At 42.5% G+C, this 17,856-nt stretch overlaps 1 protein-coding gene across 1 annotated transcript in view; it reads left to right on the top strand.

The window, feature by feature from the left end:
• Positions 1–17,856, top strand: part of LOC311111379 (alpha-ketoglutarate-dependent dioxygenase FTO-like) — a gene marked incomplete at its 5' end in the record, with an annotated part of 128,115 nt that overhangs the window by 17,139 nt on the left and 93,120 nt on the right. The window lies entirely within an intron of this gene.

Below are 17,856 nucleotides of genomic sequence, written 5' to 3'. Positions count from 1 at the left end.
GATTCACATGATCAGGATTCTCACAGTGGAGAGCCTCCATCAGGATCTGAGGGTGATTGGCTGTATACATCTGTGTAACATCAAACACGCCTGTGCTTGAGTTCATTGCACAAACTACACAGATAATAATCAGATAGTGCACTTGTGATTGTGAAATGTCTTTGTGTCACACCCCAGGTTTAATCTGTTTCAACATGGTCTTACTCAGCTCTTTGACACCACATCACAAGGGAGTAGTAATTGTTCTGACACATCTTTCCATTTTCTCAGTCATTTCATACTCATAAATGAGAGAGGATGCGTTGTTCACAATGAAGTCTACTTAGTCACATCTGTTTACCGTAAATGTGTGTGTGCATGTGTGTGTCAGAAACCAATGTTAGTCCAATATCAGCTCTGCTGTTGTATCAAAGTGTGTTGTTACTCGGCGGCAGGTAGCTTAGTGGGTAAGAGCGTTGTGCCAGTAACCGAAAGGTCGCTGGTTCTAATCCCCAAGCCGACTAGGTGAAAAATCTGTCGATGTGCCCTTGAGCAAGGCACTTAACCCTAATTGCTTCTGTAAGTCGCTCTGGATAAGAGCGTCTGCTAAATGACCTAAAATAAAATAAAATAAAAATAAAATAAATAAATACTCTGGAGAGTGAAGCAGTAGGGGGCACTCTTGTATCACTGAAACAGCCTAGACCAGAGCTGTGCTCCCTCTCTCGCTCCTTCCCTCCCTGCATCTCTCTCTCTCTCCTTCCCTCCCTGCATCTCTCCCTCTCTCACTCCTTCCCTCCCTGCATCTCTCCCTCTCTCTCTCCTTCCCTCCCTGCATCTCTCTCTCTCTCCTTCCCTCCCTGCATCTCTCCCTCTCTCTCTCCTTCCCTCCCTGCATCTCTCTCTCTCTCTCCTTCCCTCCCTGCATCTCTCCCTCTCTCTCTCCTTCCCTCCCTGCATCTCTCTCTCTCTCTCTCTCTCTCTGTACTCTCTGTCTCTGTCAGTGTGGAGCGCTGAGCAGTAATCACATCTAATGCTCAGGCAGGGATAAAGAGAGGAGCCTGTAGAAGCACGGTGCTGCTCTGCACTGAGACACTGGGAGGCAGGCAGGCTGGCTCACTCCTGTCTACACAGCCAGGAGAGGGAGGAGAGGGAGGAGGGGGAGACAGGGGCTAAACTCATCTAGAGCTCAGATGAAGTGTGTGATTTGAACCTGTACTTAGAGAGAGGAGCAGGAGTGAGATGTGAAGTATTGAGCTGTCTCTCTCTCTCTCTCTCTGATGGTCAACTAGACCCCTCTCATCATTTAGTTTCCCTGGCTCTGGTCAGACATGCACTATAGCATCTTTCAAGATAAATGTGACATTTTGGTCAACAATTATTTTTTGTAAATTATTTTTTTCATTCAGTATTTGTTTAGCTATTTGTCATTTATATTAGAGCCATGCTGTTAATTGACCCTTTCCCATTTAGCTTCTGTAAACTCTTTTTACTCCTTTTCTTTTTTATCATATTGTATTTTACTGAACTGAACATGCCTTGTGTTGTTTTCTAAATGAAACAACATGAAGAAGTAGTTTCTCAGGGAGGTATTTGTCTTTGACCCTTTAAGTAAATTAAAGCCATGCTCGTTGTGTTTGTGGAAAATGTAAAAATAAAATGGGCCACTATTGTTGATGAAGGCTCATTGTGCTTTCATAAGCAATATTGTACCACATACTGATCAAATAGGCCTTTCTCAGTATTATATAAATCAGATATACTATGCATTTTTATTTACCTTTTTTCGATTGCTTATGTTTGTTTATTACACTTCTATTTTGAATTGTCAAATGATTTTATAACTTATTTACATAGTTTATATTTTCATATACTTATATACACAAACTATTTTTATTAGGATTTCTATGCAAAACTATTTTAAATATCAGAATACATCAGTGTGGCAGTTGGTGTTTTTCTATGGTCACAAACATGTTTCGCTATTTACTATTTAAAAAATCTGCAGTGTCCTAAATGTATGACATTTTAGTATTTGATTAATATTTTTTGATAATTTTATGGTGTATGCATAATCTTGAAAATGTTTGAAAAAAATGAAAAACACAGTAGTGTGTGCTGTTTTTAATTGACAACAAAGATATTATAATATTGGAATGTATTTGTGTGCGTGTGGGTGTGTGCCAGCGACATACTTAGCCTTGCATTGTGTTAAGTATATTTCAGAGCTGCTGTCTGTTTATAGATGCTAGTTCCCTCCCTAGGGCTCAGTCCCTGTTCTCCATCCTGTTGTCATGCAAATACTCACCCTTCCATTTGAATGACATTCTGATAAAACACGTCCAGAGGTTCTCGCTCTTCCTTTTCTCTCCAAACTGTTACCTCATGAATTGAAGATGCTTCCTAATAGAAACAAAAAGAGGAGATGGAAGCCAGTGGTAGAGAGAGGCTAAATACAGAGTATTCAGATCAGCTGTGTGTGTGTGTGCGTCTGTGTGTGTCCTTGTGTGTGTGTGCGTGTGTGCGTGTGTGTGTGTGTGTGTGTGTGTGCGTGTGTGCGTGTGTGCGTGTGTGTGCGTGCGTGCGTGTGTGTGTGTGCGCGAGTGCTTCATGCATAGATAAAGGAATTGGAGTGCTTATCAGATATGAGAATAGGTAGCTGTATGAAGAAGGTCCAGTGTTCCGCCTTCCTCAGAAGACGAGGGGTACAGGCTGCGCCCCGTGGTTAAAGGACAGGGGTGTAAAGGCACTGTTCCCTTGTGATCCAGACTAGGAATGGAGCGAGGGTCGGTGGAACCCTGTTATGGTTTGGATGGGCCCGGTCCGCAGCCCAGCTCCCCTAGGACCTACTATCATGGATCTCATACAATCCTGACATTTACTTAAACCAGCAACAATGAATAGCTTCCACCTGGCTGACAAAAGGAGAGAGACAGTCTGGCTTTATGCAAAATATTTTAAATACTGGTGTGGCATTTTTTATCTTTCATTTTTTATTTCCTTTTTTTGCTGTGGGGGAGAAGCAACAAAACATTTCATATTTCCTTTTTTCATGTGTGTTTATGTGTGTGTGTGTTTATGTGTGTGTGTGTGTGTGTGTGTGTGCTGATGCTAATGTATGCACTCTGTTTGACTTTAATTGATTTACCAGCTCTACCTGCACAATACAGCTTTTCCCCTAATTTGTCACTTTCCCCGACTTCTGTGGCTGCTCATATCACAACTTCAAAAGCTGCCGAGATGCAAAGAGATTTCAGACAGTATTCTCTCTCTCTCTCTCTCTCTCTCTCTCTCTCTCTCTCTCTCTCTCTCTCTCTCTCTCTCTCTCTCTCTCTCTTTCCCTTTTCTCCTTCTCTCTATTCCTCATTTGACAGTTGAACGAGCCTTGTAGATGAAAATCTTTCAGCGCGTATCAAGAAAATTAATATACTTTCACAATAAATATAATCCACACACTTGAATATATTTGTATACTTCAAGATCTACAAAACAGGAAGGGGTATCCGGGCCATGTCTTCTAGCGTCTCCCTGTAACCATTTTGTCAGTCTCTCTCTCTTCCTCTGGGTTTGGTCGCACTCCCGTCATGTAGCCGTAGAGGAACGTGATGTGTAGGGACGCGCCCTGTGACCATTTTATCATTTCTCTTCTTCTCCCTCCGTCTTTAATGTTGGTCCTCAGTAACAATCTGAGGCGGGCTACTGAGAGGGAGCGACTCAGGGGAAGCACAGAGCAATCACTCGCAGGCTGGCCAGGTCGCCATCGATAGCTGATTAGGTTATTGACCTAGCAAGGGGAAGGAGGGGATGGAGCTTCAGGGAGAGCGAGAGAGAGAGAGAGAGAAAGAGTGAAAGAAAGAGAGAGGGGGGTCAATGTAAATGTTATTGCAGTGTGAGCTCATTTGATCAAAGCTCTGGAAAGGTTAAGCGAATCCAATCTGGTTTTGTATGGCAGAGTGCAGACAGACACAGACGGGAGAGGAGAAACCTCAGGACGGAGAATGGATTATGGTATTGGTGCTTTGCTGAACTAGTGCAGGAGGGCCTCCCTCCCTCCCTCATATAGACAGACAGTTTACTCTGCCTCTAATGCGTTTAGACAGCAATTGGCCTTAATAACCTTTATTGACTTCAGCGGGTCAGAGCCAAGAATCTAATTATCAAAGTGTATCAATTTCATTGGGAGTTTAGAGTTGCACTGTTCATATAATTATTTTAAGGTCGGCAGGGCCAATTCATCCCTATCCTCTTATTTGATGGGTTTGTAAAACATTATAAATGTTATGGTTCTGTAGTGTGCAGTGTGTTTTTTATTTGGAGTGCAGGTTGTTGTTTTTCTGCTCCCCGGTAGGTAAGAAAGAGCAGGACTTTTAGAGGCTTGAGGCTTAGCGACAGTAGAATCATATTTCAGACGTTTTACTCTGTTTTACTCTCTAGTTTGACATTCTAGGGCAACATTTTATGACAGTTTCATATACAGGCCACACACATGCAAGCCAGATTCATTGTAAGTGTGAGCTAAACAGTAAATTGTTTAAATAGCATTTTTATTTCTTATAGATTTGTATTATAAAACCATTCATTATCTTCTGGTAAATCTCAGCTGTTTTTTTTGTTTAGTTTAGCATTTTAGTAGAATGCACTGTAGTTGTGTGTTATCGATATTGAGTATGTTAGTAATTTTAAGAGTGTGATTATTTGCACGTGTTTGTGACTTTGTGTGTGTATGTAACAGTATGTGAGCTGTGGAGTAGTTTATCCTTCCGTGTGTGTGTGTGTGTGTGTGTGTGTGTGTGTGTGTGTGTGTGTGTGTGTGTGTGTGTGTGTGTGCAGCAGGCTACCTGGATAGTAGTGTGTGTTGTCCTTATCACAGAACGCAGAATAGAGTGTATAATCCTGAGGTTCATTCTAGCTCGGCTTTGTTTACCTCCAGCTCTATATTAACACACCTGGGCAACCTATTTACAACGCTCCACACTGAAAAGAAATTACTCCAAGATTATTGTTATTATTCATTTAAAAAGGAAATATATGGCTGATAATAAATTTTACATTACGGAGCCGGCTTGTGTTGAGGGGAAATATAAAACGAGAAGAAAAGTAAAAGAAAGAGAGGGGTAGAAAATGTAGCATAAATCGCAGGCAAAAGGTATTTGCGATTCTCTTTGAAGTACTTATTCAACAGGGTAAGCTGCATTTTCGGCAGAGGCTGATAGTGTTCTGGGTAAATACTTAAACCCCTTTAGAGAATTTCATGCAGCACAAATACGGCGCGCTGCGGAGTGGGGCTGCAGAGGCAAGGCAGCAGTGTTTATGTTACCTGCAGCCACTGCAGCCCGCAGGCTTTGTACCTAAAGACATAGGTACTGACTAGAATCTCAGTAGGGGATTGGCTGTGTGACAGAATCTACAGTAAAATCACTGGGAGCGTGTGTATCTGTTTTTGTGTGTGTGTGTGTGGGAATAGAAAGGGCTTTTTTAACCCTTTCACTGCACAGCAGGCCTCCGTCACAGGCCACCCAGCCTTGTGCGCACACACACACACACACACACACACACACACACACACACACACACACACACACACACACACACACACACACACACACACACACCACACAAACACACCACACAAACACTGACACACACAGCCTCCCAAGTTCTAAATCCAATTCAGCTATTGACGTGACATTGAAAGCACTCTCTCAGGCTCTTGGGATATACTCTGTATAATTTTTAAACAATACCTAACAATGATTGATCACATCCTGCTATTTTTGTTTAATTTGCTATCATTATTAGTCATAGATGTAATAGGGTGTGTGATGTTTCTCTCTGATTGTTTATAAGTAAACATAATACAAGTAATTGTCTTCTGGAGAAAGGTGGGGCGATTTGGGGTCTTTTGGTTCACACAATGGAAAGAGACCGGAGCCAAGTTGCTCAGTGCTGTCGGCGTTTACTGTATATGGAATGTATGAGGCATTCTGTGACATCATTACGCTACTTTTCATCTTAGATTAACTCCTAATATGGATACATCAAATAAGGAAGTGCTTTTGTTTAGCTTCTTATTCCATAATGAAGAAAAAGCTCAGCAAACCCTCAGCTAATTTTCTTGCTTGCTATATTCGCATCCCAAGCCATGTATAATTACCTATAGAACATATCTCTCTTTCTTTGTGCATTCGTATAAGAAACAGAAAGAGATTTGTTATTGATACTGGTTTGGGTAATTCATTTTGTTTTTCTGGTAGATTGTGATGTTGACAGCAGTTCTACTGTATTGGCAGACTTTGAAGTCACTTGTCTATTTTTCTTAGAAAACAAATGAGCACTTTACAGGGACTGATCTGTCTTATCCTCTTAGCAGCTCGTCCAATCCCCTTCCTCCGTTATTTATTTATTTAGCATGTTGTTTTTCCTCCTAGCCAGGCCCTGATCAGCAAGATAAGTCTTCAGAAGGGGGAGATAACATCCATTAAAGTGGTAAAGAGGAATTACAGGGCAGAGCAGATTAATCACAGCTCAGCTTAATCGTATTCACTGTGCTATGGACGGGAGGACGGGCGGGCTAGCTGCAGGGCCTCTCTCTGCCTGCCTCTGTCACAGAAACAGAGAGGGAGAGAAATGGAGGGAAAGAGATGGAGGGAGAGGGAGAGGGAGAGAGAGGGAGAGAGATGGAGGGAGAGCGATAGAGGGAGGGGAAAGGATATAGAGAGTGAGAAAGAAAGAGATGGAAGGAGGAGAGAAAGAGAGAGAGAAAGAAAGAGAGTGAGAGAGATAGAGATAGAGAAAGACAGACAGTGAGAGAGTTAAACAGAAACAGAGATGAAAGAAAGATGTCTCCATACTCCCATACCAAAGCACACCCTCTTTCTGCTGACAATAGACATTAACGTTAACCGACACTTGACATGCAATTATTGCATCACTTTGATCCAGGTGTAATTATTTATTCTCCAACCGATCCGATGCTCGTCTCTGTGTGGGATAGAGTCAATTAACACAGACACAGAGGTGCGGTTATGTTTTTGTTTTGTGGGAATGAAAAGCGTATTGTTGGTTGGAGTATTGCTTTCCTGTAGGCTCTGACTCTAGACAGTGTAGCAGCAGACAGCAACCTTCAGTCCCACCTTTTCCCCCAGACACAGAGGGGTGGTTGTTTTGTTTTCTGGGAATGAAAACCGCACTGTAAAATGGATTCATGTTTTCCTGTAGCAAACACGTATGTTCATCCCCTGAGATCGATTCCCCTCTGATTCTCCCAGGCTCATCCCCTTGATATTTAGTTTCATTATCTGGGAATAAACACCTTGCTGTTGGTGGGTACACTCTTTCTGTATAGCAGGCACAGTACAGACAAGTCACAGTAGTAGTAGACAGGGAGCTAAGTTCAAACCTGAAGTACCCCACCTACCTATTCCCCCTGGTCTCACCCCCAGTCTCACCCCTCTGCACATGTTGTGCAATTCCCCATTTGAATTCTCCAAAGTCATCAGTGCAGCTATCGTGTTCAGGCTCTGAGGTGCGTTAAGCTGCGTTGAGAACAATGAGCAGGAGAACGGGGTGATCCTGACGGGAAGAGGAGTGTAAAATTGTCTGATTCGCTTGAAGAATCGCAAAGAAAGAGAGGAATTATGGAGAAGATGCTGCAGATTATTTGGGAGGTTTTAGGTGAGGAGGAGGAGGGTGGAGGCAGGCGGGGGAAAGTAGAGGAAGAGATAGTGGGAGGATTTAAATGGCAGTCAGAGAGAGAGGGAGACAGAGGAGGTAGAGATGGTGAATGGATGGATGAATGGATGTGGAGAGACAGAGGAGGTAGAGATGGTGAATGGATGGATGAATGGATGTGGAGAGACAGAGGAGGTAGAGATGGTGAATGGATGGATGAATGGATGTGGAGAGACAGAGGAGGTAGAGATGGTGAATGGATGGATGAATGGATGTGGAGAGACAGAGGAGGTAGAGATGGTGAATGGATGGATGAATGGATGTGGAGAGACAGAGGAGGTAGAGATGGTGAATGGATGGATGAATGGATGTGGAGAGACAGAGGAGGTAGAGATGGTGAATGGATGGATGAATGGATGTGGAGATGGATGATGTGGTGCAGGATAGGTGATAGACAGAGGGAAGTGAGTACAGTAGAGGAGAGGAGGAGGGAGGAGAGGAAGGAGAAGAGAGAGGACTAGTGGAGCTCAGTAACATTCTGGGAAGTTCCTTCCTTTGTTTCTTAGTTTGTTTCTCTGTCAGAAGAAGTCATGTATGAGGTGAAAAGGCCAACTGAGATTAAACATTACGTGTGTTTGTTGGTCAACACATACTTCCACAGTTTACTCTCAAGACGATTATGTTGCTGCAACAAAAAAAAAAAACATGATACAGTACTATATTCCCCAAAAATGGTTTAAACCAACTCAACTCCTTTTTTGGGTCATACCATCTCGCTAAAGCTCACAGGGGCTATCAGATCACTGCAGGTAGTGTGTGTGGGGGGGGGGTCTCTCCCCTCCACCCCTCCAGATAGCTCACTCTAGTGGGCGGTGTTAAGTGGGTGAGATGTAGGACAGTGTAATTAACGCAAGTCCTTTAGAGGGGCCCTCCTCCCTCCGTGGGGAGTGCCAGATATAGCTCTCATTAATTCCTATTTATGTGTAATGAGAGGGTCATGTACGGTGTAATAAATGTCTGTTTTATTTGGGTAAGAGCTGCCTGGAGGGCTGCATCCTCTCTCTGCTGGCTAACTGCCTTATAAACACTCTTTACCCACTCAGCTCCCATCAGCGTGCCTGGCTCCATGGGTGAGGAGCAGGAGCACTACACACAATGAAATGAGCAGGGGTGTGTGGTGTGATAAATTCACAAGTCAAAAGTCTAAAAACAGATAGTATCCTTTCCATTTTGTAACTCATACAGTGAGGGAAAAAATTATTTGATCCCCTGCTGATTTTGTACGTTTGCCAACTGACAAAGAAATGATCAGTCTATAATTTTAATGGTAGGTTTATTTGAACAGTGAGAGACAGAATAACAACAGAAAAATGCATGTCAAAAATGTTATAAATTGATTTGCATTTTAATGAGGGAAATAAGTATTTGACCCCCTCTCAATCAGAAAGATTTCTGGCTCCCAGGTGTCTTTTATACAGGTAACGAGCTGAGATTAGGAGCACACACTTAAAGGGAGTGCTCCTAATCTCAGCTTGTTACCTGTATAAAAGACACCTGGGAGCCAGAAATCTTTCTGATTGAGAGGGGGTCAAATACTTATTTCCCTCATTAAAATGCAAATCAATTTATAACATTATTTACATGCGTTTTTCTGGATTTTTGTTGTTGTTATTCTGTCTCTCACTGTTCAAATAAACCTACCATTAAAATTATAGACTGATCATTTCTTTGTGATCAGCAATCAATCAGATTCCAAACTCTCCACCATGGCCAAGACCAAAGAGCTCTCCAAGGATGTCAGGGAGAAGATTGTAGACCTACACAAGGCTGGAATGGGCTACAAGACCATCGCCAAGCAGCTTGGTGAGAAGGTGACAACAGTTGGTGCGATTATTTGCAAATGGAAGAAACACAAAATAACTGTCAATCTCTCTCGGCCTGGGGCTCCATGCAAGATCTCACCTCGTGGAGTTGCAATGATCATGAGAACGGTGAGGAATCAGCCCAGAACTACACAGGAGGATCTTGTCAATGATCTCAAGGCAGCTGGGACCATAGTCACCGAGAAAACAATTGGTAACACACTACGCCGTGAAGGACTGAAATCCTGCAGCGCCCGCAAGGTCCCCCTGCTCAAGAAAGCACATATCCAGGCCCGTCTGAAGTATGCCAATGAACATCTGAATGATTCAGCGGAGAACTGGGTGAAAGTGTTGTGGTCAGATGAGACCAAAATTGAGCTCTTTGGCATCAACTCAACTCATCGTGTTTGGAGGAGGAGGAATGGTGCCTATGACCCCAAGAACACCTTCCCCACCATCAAACATGGAGGTGGAAACATTATGCTTTGGGGGTGTTTTTCTGCTAAGGGGACAGGACAACTTCACCGCATCAAAGGGACGATGGACGGGGCCATGTACCGTCAAATCTTGGGTGAGAACCTCCTTCCCTCAGCCAGGGCATTGAAAATGGGTTGTGGATGGGTATTCCAGCATGACAATGACCCAAAACACACGGCCAAGGCAACAAAGGAGTGGCTCAAGAAGGAGCACATTAAGGTCCTGGAGTGGCCTAGCCAGTCTCCAGACCTTAATCCCATAGAAAATCTGTGGAGGGAGCTGAAGGTTCGAGTTGCCAAACGTCAGCCTCGAAACCTTAATGACTTGGAGAAGATCTGCAAAGAGGAGTGGGACAAAATCCCTCCTGAGATGTGTGCAAACCTGGTGGCCAACTACAAGAAACGTCTGACCTCTGTGATTGCCAACAAGGGTTTTGCCACCAAGTACTAAATCATGTTTTGCAGAGGGGTCAAATACTTATTTCCCTCATTTAAAATGCAAATCAATTTATAACATTTTTGACATCTGTTTTTCTAGATTTTTTTGTTGTTATTCTGTCTCTCACTGTTCAAATAAACCTACCATTAAAATTATAGACTGATCATGTCTTTGTCAGTGGGCAAACATACAAAATCAGCAGGGGATCAAATACTTTTTCCCTCACTGTATTACTCATGAATGTAAATGGTGGTTGTGGCTTATGTTTTCATCATGTCTTGTTCTAGGCCACCCAGTCAGGAGACAGGGGTCCATACGGGTCAGTTAGCCTCATGTCTGTCAGAGCCTGGGGACCTTATAGAAGAGCTGTCTGTAATAGCCCTGACAGTACTCTACTACAGCCTTTACAATGGGCCAGCACCCCTAGGGAACTCATACTAGTCCACTATGTATTCCTCTCTCTCTAACAGACTTAGCAGACCTGCCAGCTTCACTCCCAGGATAAAGACATGAGTGGGATCTGACAGGTCTTTCACGCAGTAATGTAGCCCTACCTCTCTGTAGCCCGAGCAGTGATGGACCTCAGGCCTTTCTGTTCATACAGTCACATACCTCTCTAACCAGAGCAGTGATGGAGCTCAGGCCTTTCAGTTCATACAGTCACAAACCTCTCTAGCCAGAGCTGGGGTTGACCTGATGGGTCTGAGGCCTGTGTTCTTTCAATGGAACTTTTTCAGTCCTACACTAATGTTAACTCTAGTCAATCGGGGCTTACCTCTATAAATCACCCAGTTCTGTCCCTATAGACATACACTACATGACCAAAAGTATAAGGACACCTACTCGTCGAATATCTCATTCCAAAATCATGGGCATTAATATGGAGTTGGTCCCCCCTTTGCTGCTATAACATTCTCCACTCTTCTGGGAAGGCTTTCCACTAGATGTTGGAACATTGCTGCGTGGACTTGCTTCCATTCAGCCACAAGAGCATTAGTGAGGTTGGGCACTGATGTTGGGCGATTAGCCCTGGCTTGCAGTCAGGGTTGAGGTCTTTGTGCAGGCCAGTCAAGTTCTTCCACACCGATCTCGTCAAACCATTTCTCTATTGACCTCGCTTTGTGCACGGGGGCATTGTCATGCTGAAACAGGAAAGGTCCTTCCCCAAACTGTTGCCACAAAGTTGGAAGCACAGAATTGTCTAGAATGTCATTGTATGCTGTAGCGTTAAGATTTCCCTGAAAAACAGGCCCAGACCATTATCCCTCCTCCACCAAACTTTACAGTTGGCACTATGCATTCGGGCAGGTAGCGTTCTCCTGGCATCTGCCAAACCCAGATTAGTCCGTCGGACTGACAGATGGTGAAGCGTGATTCATTACTCCAGAAAACACGTTTCCACTGCTCCAGAGTCCAATGGCGGCGAGCTTTAGACCACTCCAGCCGACGCTTGGCATTGCGCATGGTGATCTTAGGCTTGTGTGCGGCTGCTCAGCCATGGAAACACATTTCATGAAGCTCCGACAAACAGTTATTGTGCTGATGTTGCTTCTAGAGGCAGTTAGGAACTCGGTAGTGAGTGTTGCAACTGAGGACAGACGATTTGTACGCGCTACGCGCTTCTGCACTCGGTGGTCCGGTTCTGTGAGCTTGTGTGGCCTACCACTTTGCAGCTGAGCCGTTGTTGCGCCAATACGTTTCCACGTCACAATAACAGCACTACAGTTGACCGGGGCAACTCTAGCAGGGCAGAAATGTGACGAATTGACTTGTTGGAAAGGTGGCATTTTATAACGGTGCCAAGTTGAAAGTCACTGAGCTCTTCAGTAAGGCCATTCTACAGCCAGTGTTTGTCTATGGAGATTGCATGGCTGTGTGGTCGATTTTATACACCTGTCAGCAACGGGTGTGGCTGAAATAGCCAAATCCACTAATTTGAAGGGGTGTCCACATACTTTTGTATACACTACCGGTCAAATATTTTAGAACACCTACTCATTCAAGGGTTTTTCTTGATTTGTACTATTTTCTACAACGTAGAATAATAGTGAAGACATCAAAACTATGAAATAACACATATGGAATCATGCAGTAAGCAAAAAAGTGTTAAACCAATCAAAATATATTTTATATTTGAGATTCTTCAAATAGCCACCCTTTGCCTTGATGACAGCTTTGCACACTCTTGGCATTCTCTCAACCAGCTTCATGAGGTAGTCACCTGGAATGCATTTCAACTAACAAGTGGCGGCAGGTAGCTTAGTGGTTAAGAGCGTTGTGCCAGTAACCGAAAGGTTGCTGGTTCTAATCCCAGAGCCGACTAGGTGAAAAATCTGTCGATGTGCCCTTGAGCAAGGCACTTAACCCTAATTGCTCTTGTAAGTCGCTCTGGATAAGAGCGTCTGCTAAATGACTAAAATGTAATGTGTGCCTTCTTAAAAGTTAATTTAAGGAATTTATTTCCTTCTTAATGCGTTTGAGCCAATCAGTTGTGTTGTGACAAGGTAGGGGGGTATACAGAAGATAGTCCATATTTTGGCAAGAACAGCTCAAATAAGCAAAGAGAAACGACAGTCCATCATTACTTCAAGACATGAAGGTCAGTCAATATGGAACATTTCAAGAACTTTTAACGTTTCTTCAAGTGCAGTCGCAAAAACCATCAAGCGCTATGATGAAACTGGCTCTCATGATGACCGCCACAGGAATGGAAGACCCAGAGTTACCTGTGCTGCACAGGATAAGTTCATCAGAGTTCCCAGCCTCAGAAATTGCAGCCCAAAGAAATGGTTCACAGAGTTCAAGTAACAGACACATCAACATCAACTGTTCAGAGGAGACTGTGTTAATCAGGCCTTCATGGTCGAATAGCCACCCTTTGCCTTGATGACAGCTTTGCACACTCTTTTTTTTTGGTGGGGTGGGGGGGATCAGCTTTAATATTGCAGATAGATTGTAACTTCCATCAATGTAATATTTCCCTTTATTACTTTCCAACCCCACCACCCCTTCCCTAATTGGAGTAAACTAGTGAACAACAACGCTTAGAACTCTACTTCCAGCTTATACATACTATATACATTTTATGGACACAATAATTATATTTTGTTTGTTTTTACTCCTGAACTTCCTCTACCCTCATCCTCTCCGATCATTTTCATGATGTCCATCCGGTTTGCTTCTATATGCCATATCTTTCTAACTGTGCTCTTTCACAAAAGCTCACAACCTATAACCTACAGTGGCTTGCGAAAGTATTCAGCCCCCTTGGCATTTTTCCTATTTAGTTGCCTTACAACCTGGAATTAAAATTGATTTTTTGGGGAGTTTGTATCATTTGATTTACACGACATGTCTACCACTTTGAAAATGCAAAATATTTGTTATTGTGAAACAAACAAGAAATAAGACAAAAAAAACTGAACCCCCCCCCCCAAAGTCAATACATTTGTAGAGCCAACTTTTGCAATAATTACAGCTGCAAGTCTCTTGGGGTATGTCTCTATAAGCTTGGCACATCTAGCCACTGGGATTTTTGCCCATTATCCAGGCAAAACTGCTCCAGCTCCTTCAAGTTGGATGGGTTCCGCTGGTGTACAGCATTATTTAAGTCATACCACAGATTCTCAATTGGATTGAGATCTGGGCTTTGACTAGGCCATTCCAAGACATTTAAATGTTTCCCCTTAAACCACTTGTGTGTTGCTTTAGCAGTATGCTTAGGGTCATTGCCACCACCATGCTTCACTGTGGGGATGGTGTTCTCGGGTGATGAGAGGTGTTGGGTTTGCGCCAGACATAGCGTTTTCGTTGATGGTCAAAAAGCTCAATTTTAGTCTCATCTGACCAGAGTACCTTTTTCCATATGTTTAAGGAGTCTCCCACATGCCTTTTGGCGAACACCAAACGTGTTTGTTTATTTTTTTCTTTAAGCAATGGCTTTTTTCTGGCCACTCTTCTGTAAAGCCCAGCTCTGTGGAGTGTACGGCTTAAAGTGGTCCTATGGACAGATACTCCAATCTCAGCTGTGGAGTTTTGCAGCTCCTTCAGGGTTATCTTTGGTCTCTTTGTTGCCTCTCTGATTAATCCCCTCCTTGCCTGGTCCGTGAGTTTTGGTGGGCGGCTCTCTCTTGGCAGGTTTGTTGTCGTGCAATATTCTTTAAATGTTTTAATAATGGATTTAATATTGCTCCGTGGGATGTTCAAAGTTTCTAATATTTTTTTTATAACCCAACCCTGATCTGTACTTCTCCACAACTTTGTCCCTGATCTGTTTGGAGAGCTCCTTGGTCTTCATGTTGCCGCTTGCTTGGTGGTGCCCCTTGCTTAGTGGTATTGCAGACTCTTGGGCCTTTCAGAACAAGAAAATTATATTAAAAACAAAAACAAATGTAAAGTGGTTGTCCCACTGGCTATCATAAGGTCAATGCACCAATTTGTAAGTCGCTCTGGATAAGAGCGTGTAAAAATGTAAATGTATCTCTTAACACCATCCATATTAGATTTCTATTTGCCATATATTTTTCAACTGTACTGTGATGTTTCACAAAAGTTCTGAACCCTTCTATTCTCATTGTTTCTACAGATTGTAAATTGAAAATAAACTTTTTTGCTATAAAGTATTATTATATTATTTATTGATTGACTATGACTTTTCAGATCACCCAGTAGTGCTATCTGCAGGGTTAGCTCCAGGTAAATATTGCAATCCTTCAGCCATTTCTGGACCTGTGTCCAAAAACAAGCCATAAATTGACAGTACCAAAACAAATGATCTAATGATTCTATCTCCTCGCAGCAAAATCTGCAGAGCTGGGAAGATTGTATCCCTCATATAAATAACATTCTGTTGGTAGCAAGAATTTTGTATAATAATTCAAATTGAAGTTTTGAATCCTGTGTTGTTTTGCGTATCAGTTCATAAACACTATGACATGGAATCGGTACGTCAAACATCTCTTCCCAACTATTTTGCAATCTACAGTGAGGGAAAAAAGTATTTGATCCCCTGCTGATTTTGTACGTTTGCCCACTGACAAAGAAATGATCAGTCTATAATTTTAATGGTAGGTTTATTTGAACAGTGAGAGACAGAATAACAACAACAAAAATCCAGAAAAACGCATGTAAAAAATGTTATAAATTGATTTGCATTTTAATGAGGGAAATAAGTATTTGACCCCATCTCAATCAGAAAGATTTCTGGCTCCCAGGTGTCTTTTATACAGGTAACGAGCTGAGATTAGGAGCACACTCTTAAAGGGAGTGCTCCTAATCTCAGTTTGTTAACTGTATAAAAGACACCTGTCCACAAAAGCAATCAATCAATCAAATTCCAAACTCTCCACCATGGCCAAGACCAAAGAGCTCTCCAAGGATGTCAGGGACAAGATTGTAGACCTACACAAGGCTGGAATGGGCTACAAGACCATCGCCAAGCAGCTTGGTGAGAAGGTGATAACAGTTGGTGCGATTATTCACAAATGGAAGAAACACAAAATAACTGTCAATCTCCCTCGGCCTGGGGTTCCATGCAAGATCTCACCTCGTGGAGTTGTAATGATCATGAGAACGGTGAGGAATCAGCCCATAACTACACGGGAGGATCTTGTCAATGATCTCAAGGCAGCTGGGACCATAGTCACCAAGAAAACAATTGGTAACACAGTATGCCGTGAAGGACTGAAATCCTGCAGCGCCCGCTAGGTCCCCCTGCTCAAGAAAGCACAGATACAGGCCCGTCTGAAGTTTGCCAATGAACATCTGAATGATTCAGAGGAGAACTGGGTGAAAGTGTTGTGGTCAGATGAGACCGAAATGGAGATCTTTGGCATCAACTCAACTCAACGTGTTTGGAGGAGGAGGAATGCTGCCTATGACCCCAAGAACACCATCCCCACCGTCAAACATGGAGGTGGAAACATTATGCTTTGGGGGTGTTTTTCTGCTAAGGGGACAGGACAACTTCACCGCATCAAAGGGATGATGGACGGGGCCATGTACCATCAAATCTTGGGTGAGAACCTATTCTCAGCCAGGGCATTGAAATTGGGTCATGGATGGGTATTCCAGCATGACAATGACCCAAAACACACGGCCAAGGCAACAAAGGAGTGGCTAAAGAAGAAGCACATTAAGGTCCTGGAGTGGCCTAGCCTTAATCCCATAGAAAATCTGTGGAGGGAGTTGAAGGTTTGAGTTACCAAACGTCAGCCTCGAAACCTTAATGACTTGGAGAAGATTTGCAAAGAGGAGTGGGACAAAATCCCTCCTGAGGTGTGTGCAAACCTGGTGGCCAACTACAAGAAACGTCTGTCCTCTGTGATTGCCAACAAGGGTTTTGCCACTAAGTACTAAGTCATGTTTTGCAGAGGGGTCAAATACTTATTTCCCTCATTAAAATGCAAATCAATTTATAACATTTTTGACATTAGTTTTTCTGGATTTTTTTTTGTTCTTCTGTCTCTCACTGTTCAAATAAACCTACCATTAAAATTATAGACTGATCATGTCTTTGTCAGTGGGCAAACGTACAAAATCAGCAGGGGATCAAATACTTTTTTCCCTCACTGTATATGGGATGGCTGTCAATCCTTTGGTCCTTAAATGAAACTGCTATACTTTTTTATTTATCACAATTTTCTTTAACCAATTATGTTCGTTAATGCAGGGCCGACAGACAAGTTCCTTACTTTTTCCCCCTTCTACTTTCCTCTTCCATTTTTGTGGTAATGCTGAAATTATTTGGTGGGAATTTTGGGTAGAGCCGACATGTATTTGTTAGCTGCATGTGCAACATAACTCCACCAGTCCTACCTATGATATCATTTACGAAGATTATATATATATATATATATATATATATATATTTTTTTTTTAAATCAATTTGTATATTTGAGTTTAACCACAATATTTGTTGCATTATTTGTTCTGTCGTTTCTGGAGGATTAAATTGAAGTTGCAACCAACTTTCTATGGCTTGTTTTAGAAATAGTGATATTTGGGTGATGATTTCCTTTTCAAATAACTGAAAGTGAGAGGTTGTAATCTGAATAAAGGGAAAAAGGCCATTCTTGAACATGGGGTGAGACAATCTTACTAATTTGCTAGAGAACCAGTTTGGATGTAAGTATAACTTTTGTATGACTGAAGGTTTTAGTGATAGGTCTAATGCTTTAATATTTAATAATTTCTGTCCTCTGAATTCATATTCATTATATAAATAGGCCTGTTTAATTTTGTCTGGCTTGCCATTCCAAATAAAATGGAATATTTTTTTCTCATATAATTTAAAAAACTGTTTGCTAGGCGTAGGCAAGACCATAAGCAAATAGGTAAACTGGGATAATACTAAAGAGTTAATCAGGGTGATTTTTCCACAAATTGACAGGCACCCACCTTTCCATGGTAGCAAGATCTTATCTATTTT

This window comes from Coregonus lavaretus (genome assembly GCF_964263955.1).
Source record: "Coregonus lavaretus genome assembly, chromosome: 37".
Taxonomy (NCBI): Eukaryota; Metazoa; Chordata; class Actinopteri; order Salmoniformes; family Salmonidae; genus Coregonus; species Coregonus lavaretus.
The sequence above is the reverse complement of the archived record's forward strand: the minus strand, read 5'-3'. Positions and strand labels throughout refer to the sequence as shown.